We start from the raw sequence: 9257 nt of genomic DNA, 5'->3' as shown, positions 1-9257 counted from the left end.
GAATCAAAACGAACGAATCAAATAAACGAATCGTTATAGTGAACTGAACTGAAAGAACTAGTTCCCGGAAAAGAATCATTTTGCCCATCCCTACTGCTCACCCATAACATTGTGTTGGTAGTGATTCATGTACTTTTTAAACAACCATAACTTGCTCAATTTTCAACCGATTTTCAAACGGTTTGGTTTGTTATAATCGTCAGAGATGTAGTTATGACACTGCATACTTTTGATAGAATAATGAAAAATATAATAATGTTCTAAAATACAATATCATAACCACGTTAATAACGTTTGTAATAAACCAAACCGTTTGTAAATCGGTTGAAAATTGAGCAAGTTATAGTTGTTTAAAAAAAACATGAATCACTACCAACATAATGTTATGGGTGAGCAGCTTACTGTGGTACTATGGCCGCCAGTGGTGACGTTCTAGACGCCGCCGTAGGGCATCTAGTACCAGCCACCGTACATATGTGCCGTGGGCTCTACCGGAAAGGGGCGGGACTTCGCCCAAGTGTTCCCGCTTCTTCTCAGTTTGGGGCCGAATCAACTGAACCATAGAATCTCGGATCTCCATTTTAGTGCCATTCAAGTGCATGTGGTAAGGCATATTATGCTCTGAAATGTATTATATTTGAAACTTGTTTGGTTATTATCTTATTTAATGGCTAACATAACTAAGCACAAGTGGACGTAAGTGATTTATGGTCAGAATCCCTCCAATCATCTTGTTGACTTGTCAGCGCCAATTCACTAACCAACGTTAAGTAACTCTTATTAACTTAGCAAAGGGATGTTAGCCGTCGATATCTTTCCCAGATGTTCTAATTATGTTTCATTGTTAGACGATTGATCTGGACTCAAGCTGTAGGCCTACCAGTCAGATGAGTAACTCAGTGGAGGAGGTGAGACACCATATCAATACCTTAAACATCTGTTCATGCAACATTGGTGAGTTAATCACCATTAAATACGATCAGATAAGACCAATGTGTTCATGAAAGGGCCCCTCCATGGAGAGAATGGCAATTTAGGAGACCGATATTACTTTATTTGATGAAAAATATGTGAGATTTACAACAGTTAATTGGCTGCTCTAACTGTTGACTTTGATATATTCAGTATTCTCTACAATGTGTTAAGGTTGTAGTTAAGGTTGTTTATCTACAAAGTGGTAAGGTTGTAGATGAACAGTATTGGACATTATGTTGTCTGTTTGTGGTGAAGGAGGACTTTGCGGATATCAGGGCATACTTTTCCACAACAAAATGGAACCGCCTCTGTATGGCAGAGAAAAAAAGATTCCTGCAGATCAAGGAAAACCATTTGGTTATGTCGTCTCTTGGTAAACCACTCATACTTAAATACTATTTTACTGAGTACATTGCTATACATACAGACACAGGTGGTGCTGCTGTACACATCACTGCTTCTTTCGTGTGTGTGTGTGTGTGTGTGTGTGTGTGTGTGTGTGTGTGTGTGTGTGTGTGTGTGTGTGTGTGTGTGTGTGTGTGTGTGTGTGTGTGTGTGTGTGTGTGTGTGTGTGTGTCAGGCCTGTCCATTGGGTTAGCTCTGACAGGTATAAAACAGCACACATCACCTTCAGCAGCCTTACCATGTCCTGTCCTCTATGGTACGAGACCTGCTTCATGTCCGTGTGACAGCAGACTCATGGATTAAGGGTATTAATTACACCAGCACGATGTATAACCTTAGATGTATTGTTGCTAGGAGGTAAGGTGTGTCCTACCCACATTAATAAAACAGGGAGTACTCCTAACTAGAGGTTCTGTCTGTCAGAGTCTCTCAGGGCGGGGCTGGAGTGACCAGGAGGTCTCTGGAGGGACCACTCCTTCTCATCCAGAGATCGACCCCCCCGGAGGAGGAGTAGAGAGGGGCTCTGCAGTCCAGGAGGAGGTCTCATTGGGTTAGCTCTGATCTCACCACTGCTTCCCTGCAATAACACCTTGTTGTGCACGTATAGTCTGTAACTGTGTGTGTGTGTGTGTGTGTGTGTGTGTGTGTGTGTGTGTGTGTGTGTGTGTGTGTGTGTGTGTGTGTGTGTGTGTGTGTGTGTGTGTGTGAATCAGTTCTCCATGAACATATGAAGGGCTCAAGTGTTTATTCAAGAGGGAGGAACCTGAGAAGTGTTCTCAGAGTTAACTACCAAGAACCGGAAATACCGAAGGATGACGACTACTTCTGTAAGAGGTCTCTCTCTCTCTCTCTCTCTCTCTCTCTCTCTCTCTCTCTCTCTCTCTCTCTCTCTCTCTGTGTGCGTGCGTGCACCTCTTTTTCATTCACAAACCAATTTTTAATCTTCCTGTTTCTGTCTATTTAATATAGATTTGTAGCTGAAGCTCTTTTGGACGTAATAAATAAATGAACTCTCTCCAGTCTGTGATGAGTGTAGGACTTTCTTCCTCGAAGAGTGCGAGGTCCACGGTCCTATCGTCTTCATGGCTGATCACCCCGTTGCTGTCCGAGAGAAAGACAGAGCCAAGAAGACGCTGCCCGCTGGGTTTGAGGTATATGTCGTACTTTAACACAACAAAGTTCTCCCCGTCCAATGAGACAGTATATCATTCATTGTTTAATACATTGCCCAGCTAATGTATATAAAAACAGTAATGTGAACAGTTATATTGCCAAAGCAGATGGATATATCTCTCTCCCCCAATGGTTCTTCTTCCTGAATCGTGCTTTCCGTCTATCTCTCCCTCTCTCCCCCCATTTCCCTCTATCTGCCTCTCTTTGTGACTCCCTCTCTGAACTCCCCCCCCCTGTCCCAACCCCCTCTTTCCTTTCCTCCCTCCCTCTTCCTGTCTAAATCTCTCTTTCTCACTTGTTTCCCAACTACACATCTCCATTTATTTCTTATCTTATCTTCCTCTCCCCCCCTCCATCTCACCACCTCTCTGCCTCCCTCCATTCCTCTCACCTCTCTTTGTCTCTCTCTGCCTCAATCTCTACATCTCCCCTCTCCATGTGTGTATTCTATCTCTCCTCCCTCCTCCACCTCTCCCTCCCTCTATGTATTCCTCTCACTGTACGACTCTCCTCCTCTCTCCATCTCTATCTCATGTGGGGTAGATCAGAGATTCTAGGATCCCTGGGGCCGGTCTAGGGGTGTTTTACTGTGGAGACGGTGGCCTTCCATTGGAACACACTTTGGACCCTACGAAGGACACAGGACAGATGAAGAGGGAGCCCTGGAGAGTGGATACTCCTGGGAGGTCAGTGTGTTTGTATTCATTTATTTTGATCTAGTCTTGTGTGTGTGCTTGTGTGTTTATTGGATGGCATAGAGTCTGATTAACACATTTCTCCAGATCTACAAAAGCAGACACAATGAGTACATTGATGCAAAGAGAGAGACACTTTCTAACTGGATGAGGTAGGACCCTATTCACTTTTATCAGAATCAGAATCAGAAATAATTTATTGATCCCCGGGGGGAAATTGTTGTTATACCATCTACTGCATGAAGAATGTTCTCAATTATCTTACTATCATTACTTGATTGATAACATTTATATTTCTCCGTGTCTGTTATCTGATTAGATCCACAATATTTTCTGTGTTGCTATGACATGTGCAGAAGATAGACTGTAAAGGTGTGTTGACGTACCCCTCTGTGTGTTAGGTACGTCAATTGTGCTCGTAATGAAGAGGAACAGAACCTAATAGCGTTTCAGCACAAAGGAGGGATTCTGTATCGCTCCTGTGGCCTCGTGACTTCAGGAGCAGAGCTCTTGGTCTGGTATGGGGACGAATACGCCAGACATCTGGGAATCGGATTTGATCAACTGTGGAACAACAAGAGCTCTACTAAAGGTCTGCCTTCAAGTCTTTCTTTCTGTCAGGGTTTGGTTTCTATGCGGCCCTTCATGACCACATCTCATTTTAATTCAAAAGAGCTTGGACAATAAACATCTACATTAACAAAGCAGTTAAGCAGTTATACAGGAAATGGTGAATTTTTAACATAAATTTAAATATAATAAACAAAAGATGACAACATAATAGAAAAATATTCAGTACCATGGAGGTTTCAAAAAACCATATAAGTATACTAATTCAGGTATGCTTGATTAGGCTGTGCAGCCTTATCAAGCCCCAAAGCCTAAACCACCTGACTCTGGCCAGGTGAGGCTGCTTAAACCAGCCATCAGCAAATAAAATACATATGACTCTCTCTTTCTCCTAGGAGGGAGATCCCAGCTGACACCAGCACAGGCTTTCCCCTGTCCCGAGTGTCCGTACTCCTACACGTCTCAGATCTTCCTCCACAAACACATGAAGAGGAGCCACGGCGACCTGTACGGCCGACTGCTGAGGAGTGGAGAAATCAAGGTGGAGCCTAGGCTCCACCCATACGTTGCAGCCTCCTATCAAGAACCAATCGGAGCCTCCCCGGGAACCGTCCAAAGCACGAGCCAGATTCCAGCAGAAGGAGCCGGACAACACAGATGTGAGAAGTGCAGTAAAACCTTTAGTCGCTCTGATAGTCTGAAGGTTCACCAGCGCATCCACATGGGAGAGAAACCATACCACTGTCAACAGTGTGGGAAAACATTTAGTACATCTGGTGAACTCAAGAGACACCAGATCATTCACACGGGAGAGAAACCATACCACTGTCAACAGTGTGGGAAAACATTTAGTAGATCTGACGAACTCGAGAGACACCAGATCATCCACACGGGAGAGAAACCATACCACTGTCAACAGTGTGGGAAAACATTTAGTCAGTCCGGTGATCTGAAGAAACACCAGCGCATCCACACAGGAGAGAAACCATACCACTGTCAACAGTGTGGGAAAACATTTAGTAAATCTGGTAATCTAAAGGTACACCAACGCATCCACACAGGAGAGAAACCATACCACTGTAAACAGTGTGGGAAAACATTTAGTCAATCTTGTCATCTCAAAAGTCACCAACAACTTCACAGAGGAGTCTCCACCCAAACAACCATGTGAAGAAACTAAATGGTTCCCAGACATCTGTTATTCGAATCTAATCAAACATGGTTCTTCCTGTTATATGTTAAAAGGGCAAATGAACGGTTAATTGTTTATCTTATCAACTTTATGTATTTATTTATATTCATGTCTGTATGAGTGAAGGTTTTTACCCAAAAAATGTTCAGAAGAAAAATAGTTTGAGAGTAAGGTATCGTAGATCTGACGTCATTGTTATATTTATTACATTTGTATGTATTTATTTATTTATCCTTGTGAAAAAGAGCTTTCTTCACGCACGTTGTTGTTAAAAAGCATCTCTTTACTTAAAACACAGCACAACTGTCGAGTCACTTGCACAACTCCAGCCCCTCCAGTCTAAAACTCTGAGAGGGGTCTGGCTGCAGACATCCACCCACATGCTCCAGACATCCACCCACACGCACTTCCGCTGCAGACAGAAACATCCACCCACACGCTGGAAATTGCGTGCTGGTGGATGTCTGGAGCGCGAGTTGCACATTATTCAACAGCGCCCCCTCGGGTCACACTTTTCGGTGGGTCGCAGAATTCGGTGTAACAACGGGACTCACTGCACGAAGATGTGACACGTTCGGCTCAGCTGCACTTGGAGGTTATGGTAGGTGAATATTCAAAACACAGCGATACAATTATAAATGCACGAGACTTGCATTTCTTTACCGATCTATTAGTTTCTGATGTCTCTGCTCATGATTTAAATTTATTACACAGGGGAAGAGCATATTTGTGGCTGATCTCAATGCTGTTCTGACTTGGCGATATCCAACAGCATGTGACCCACTTTCAAGTTTACCTGTAAGTCTATTATGCCCTACTGGTTTCAATTTAAATGATAAACTCAGGGAACTTAAAACCACACCCATTTACAATAAATGCATCAATCAGAACAATCGGGAAGAGAAGTTGCAGGACAATTGTTATTCTATTCTATTCTGTCTATATATTCTTCCTGTATTTTCACAGTTTATTTTCAACTTTTTTCCTTATTATTAGGATGATGTTTACTTCAGAGACGCTGTTGTAATTCCTGTTTGGAAACCTGGACATTTCTTGTTATCTGTAAGTAGCGATACTAACTATGACATGTGACTTTCATTACGCAAATTATGAAATTACGAAAATAGACCAAACTACCTCTTGCACACTGAGTGTACTCCAAATTGTACTTATTTAATGCACATTGTGGTATCGTTTAGCACAACTGCTCTACTTTTTTTTTTCTAAACTTTCATTTAATGTTCTGAAAAATAATCAGTAGGCCTATTCCATATTAGACTGTTCAGTGATTGAGTTGGTATTGTGTTGTGTTGTCTTGTCATCTCACGCAATGTTATGTAATTGTCATTAACTGCAATCATAGGTTTTGGACACAGGCCAGAGAGAGATATTCTTTCTGGATTCCAAATGTGAACATGCACAGTTTGGATTTGGCGATCTAGAAATGAGAGAACTGTTGAGGTCACTAACACAAACTTCCATGATGGTTCTTATTGATGTTCCTGATTGATGCAGTTTCAATGCCTTTCTGTTTGTTCCAAAATGTTTGTTCTCCAGATCATGTTCTAATCTGTATAGCAGCCATTTTATGGTGCTGCTTATATATAACATGAATATTGGATATCAACTTAACCTTAGAATTTAACAAGAAATGTCCACACACTGTGAACTCCTAAACTTACAATAAATTGAAACCACTAAGTGAGTTTATATAATGGTACCATAAAAAGGCTGCTGAAATGGTGTGTGTGACTGCATGAAGATCTTGTTCCTGACTAAATAGATTGCGTCATGTGTGCGGTACATGAAAAAAGGCCATATTTTGCATGATTGATATGCTCTAAATGCTGCTGTCTGTTCCATTTTAGAAACCTTTGTCAGACTCTCAGCCCTGGGCCATGGAAAGAGACGACTGGTTTGGACATCGAGGTAAATATATTGTTGTTTAATGATACTGTGAAACTAGAAGTACAAATACTAACTCATTTCTGACATGATAGGGCTTTCCACGGCAAAAGTATGGCATCGACTGTGGCATCTTCATGTTGATGGTAGGTGTGACTATCAGGCGGATTTATTTACTCTTTGTGCTTAAAAAATATTAACATAAAATTATTGTTTTATTTACAGTAGGCCTATGCCCTTTACAAAGTCATGGATGCACCCTTTGACTTCACTGTTGTAAGTTCCCTTGCTTATTCAAAGCTAAAAAGTTATTTTATATTATGGCTGATATATTTTTTTTCTATTTTATTAGACTGATATGCCATCGTTGAGAAAATGGTGGCGTATCATGCTGATTGAAAATCTTGACCTTGGAAGGTAAGGCCAAATTATTGTCACCTTTGTTTGACTAAGAAATTATTACACATGAGTGTCTCTGTTGTATTTGTAGTGTATTAATTTCTCTTTCTTCCTTTAATTCTTAATATTTGAGCCATGGCAAACTCTTGACTAACACATCTAAGGCTCTTCCTCGGGGTGAGGTGCCACCAGTTTTTAAACTGAAGAAGAGAAGGCGAGATGACATTCATGAGGTACGTTTTTATTTATATATTTTTAATGCTGTTAATGTTAAGTTGCATTTGTTTGATCTTTTTTTGTTCATTTACTCCTACAACAATCTTTAATTTCCCTGAATCTTCCACCATTCAGTCATGACAATAATCTTTTGTAAAGAATGTGCCATCCTCCTAGGTGTGATGGTCTTTCATTATTCTAAGTATTTAAAGAGGACAAAATTATTCTGGTGTTCAACTCACTCAGTGTTCAACAGTTTCAGGACCTCCTCTCTGTAGACAGACTTACCCCCTCCAGTTATGTTTCCCACCACAGTGCCGTTGTTGTCTAATTTGATGTGTTATTATCTGGATGGGCTTGTCTGCAGTCCGGGGTGTAGAACCTTACAGTTCCAAGTCTTAGTTTAAGTAACTAACTGGTTGCAAAAATAATATAATTGAATATAAAATGATTCCAACTTGGTGGCATTTCATTTTCCATTAAACAGGGGCCACTTGACAACATTGTGGCTGGAGTTGCCTGGCTGCGTCAGAATGCAGGTTTGCTCAGGGGGAAGGTAGTCGAGCCCACATTTCCGAATATGGACGCAAAAGAACAGCAGGAGCTCCTGGAAAGGATACGTTCTTCAACTGATGAAGAAGAAAAGTATCCCCTGCTCTTCACCTTTTGATTTTCAGGAAGACATGGAGGTCTTCCTTAACATGGCAGCTGAGGAGGATCTTCGGGTCGACGCCATGTTTCTGGGTCGCTGGGTGGACAGCCAGTGACATTGCTGTGTGTGTGTGTGTGTGTGTGTGTGTGTGTGTGTGTGTGTGTGTGTGTGTGTGTGTGTGTGTGTGTGTGTGTGTGTGTGTGTGTGTGTGTGTGTGTGTGTGTGTTGAGGTTCTGAGTTCAGTTATCTGTTGAGTGTTCTTAATAAAGTGTTATAACGTTTACAATGTATTGATTTTTTGTATGACTTTACTTATTCACTTTGGTTACACACAGAGCTAAGTTAAAACACAGACTTGAGTTTGTCGTATTTAAATATGGGCAAATAAGGTGGTCCAGCAGCACAAGGTAAGACAATATTATAGACGATTAGAGCCAGATATTAAATGAATGATGGTTCAGAGTAAGAATTTAGGAATGCAAAAGTGCTAATACTGTAACATGATCAATTATGTTGGAATGCAGTCGAACCTTATGTTAAGACAACAGAATGTAACATAGCTAGACCTAATATAAATATGTCAGAAAAGGTGAAGCTAAAGGGGAATTGTTCTATCTATTCCTGTCCACTCATACATAGTATTTAAAATAATTATTAGCCTCAATCTCTGATGCCCTTCAGCTTTAAAAAGGAGTATCAGTTTGTGTCCTATCAAATATTAAATTGAGATGATTGCAGTACAACACAGAGGGAATTCTGAATAAGGTTTGTGTATTTACAGAAAGAGAAGAGCCATAAGCTCCAGCTTAAAGTCAACAGCGAGTGTCAGGTCTTCTGTCCAAAACCGGAAGCGTTTATCCGATTTTATAAATTAACTTATTTCGTTCATTTATGTAAACACATTACTTAACGCCCGTTCATTTATGTAAACACATTACGTAACGCCCAATTTTTATTTTATTCGCCGATTTTTATTTTTTATTAAAGATTTCCGGCGTGTGGGTGGATGTTTCTGTCTGCAGCGGAAGTGCGTGTGGGTGGATGTCTGGAGCGTGTGGGTGGATGTCTGCAGCTA

At 41.1% G+C, this 9257-nt stretch overlaps 1 pseudogene; it reads left to right on the top strand.

The window, feature by feature from the left end:
• The first annotated feature begins 494 nt into the window (after nt 1-494).
• LOC130378541 (histone-lysine N-methyltransferase PRDM9-like) lies at nt 495-8818 on the top strand (annotated as a pseudogene).
• The last annotated feature ends 439 nt before the right edge of the window (nt 8819-9257 follow it).

This window comes from Gadus chalcogrammus, unplaced genomic scaffold, assembly GCF_026213295.1.
Source record: "Gadus chalcogrammus isolate NIFS_2021 unplaced genomic scaffold, NIFS_Gcha_1.0 GACHA086, whole genome shotgun sequence".
In the NCBI taxonomy this organism is placed as follows: Eukaryota; Metazoa; Chordata; class Actinopteri; order Gadiformes; family Gadidae; genus Gadus; species Gadus chalcogrammus.
Note: the sequence above shows the minus strand (reverse complement) of the source record. Positions and strands in the feature narration are given on the sequence as shown.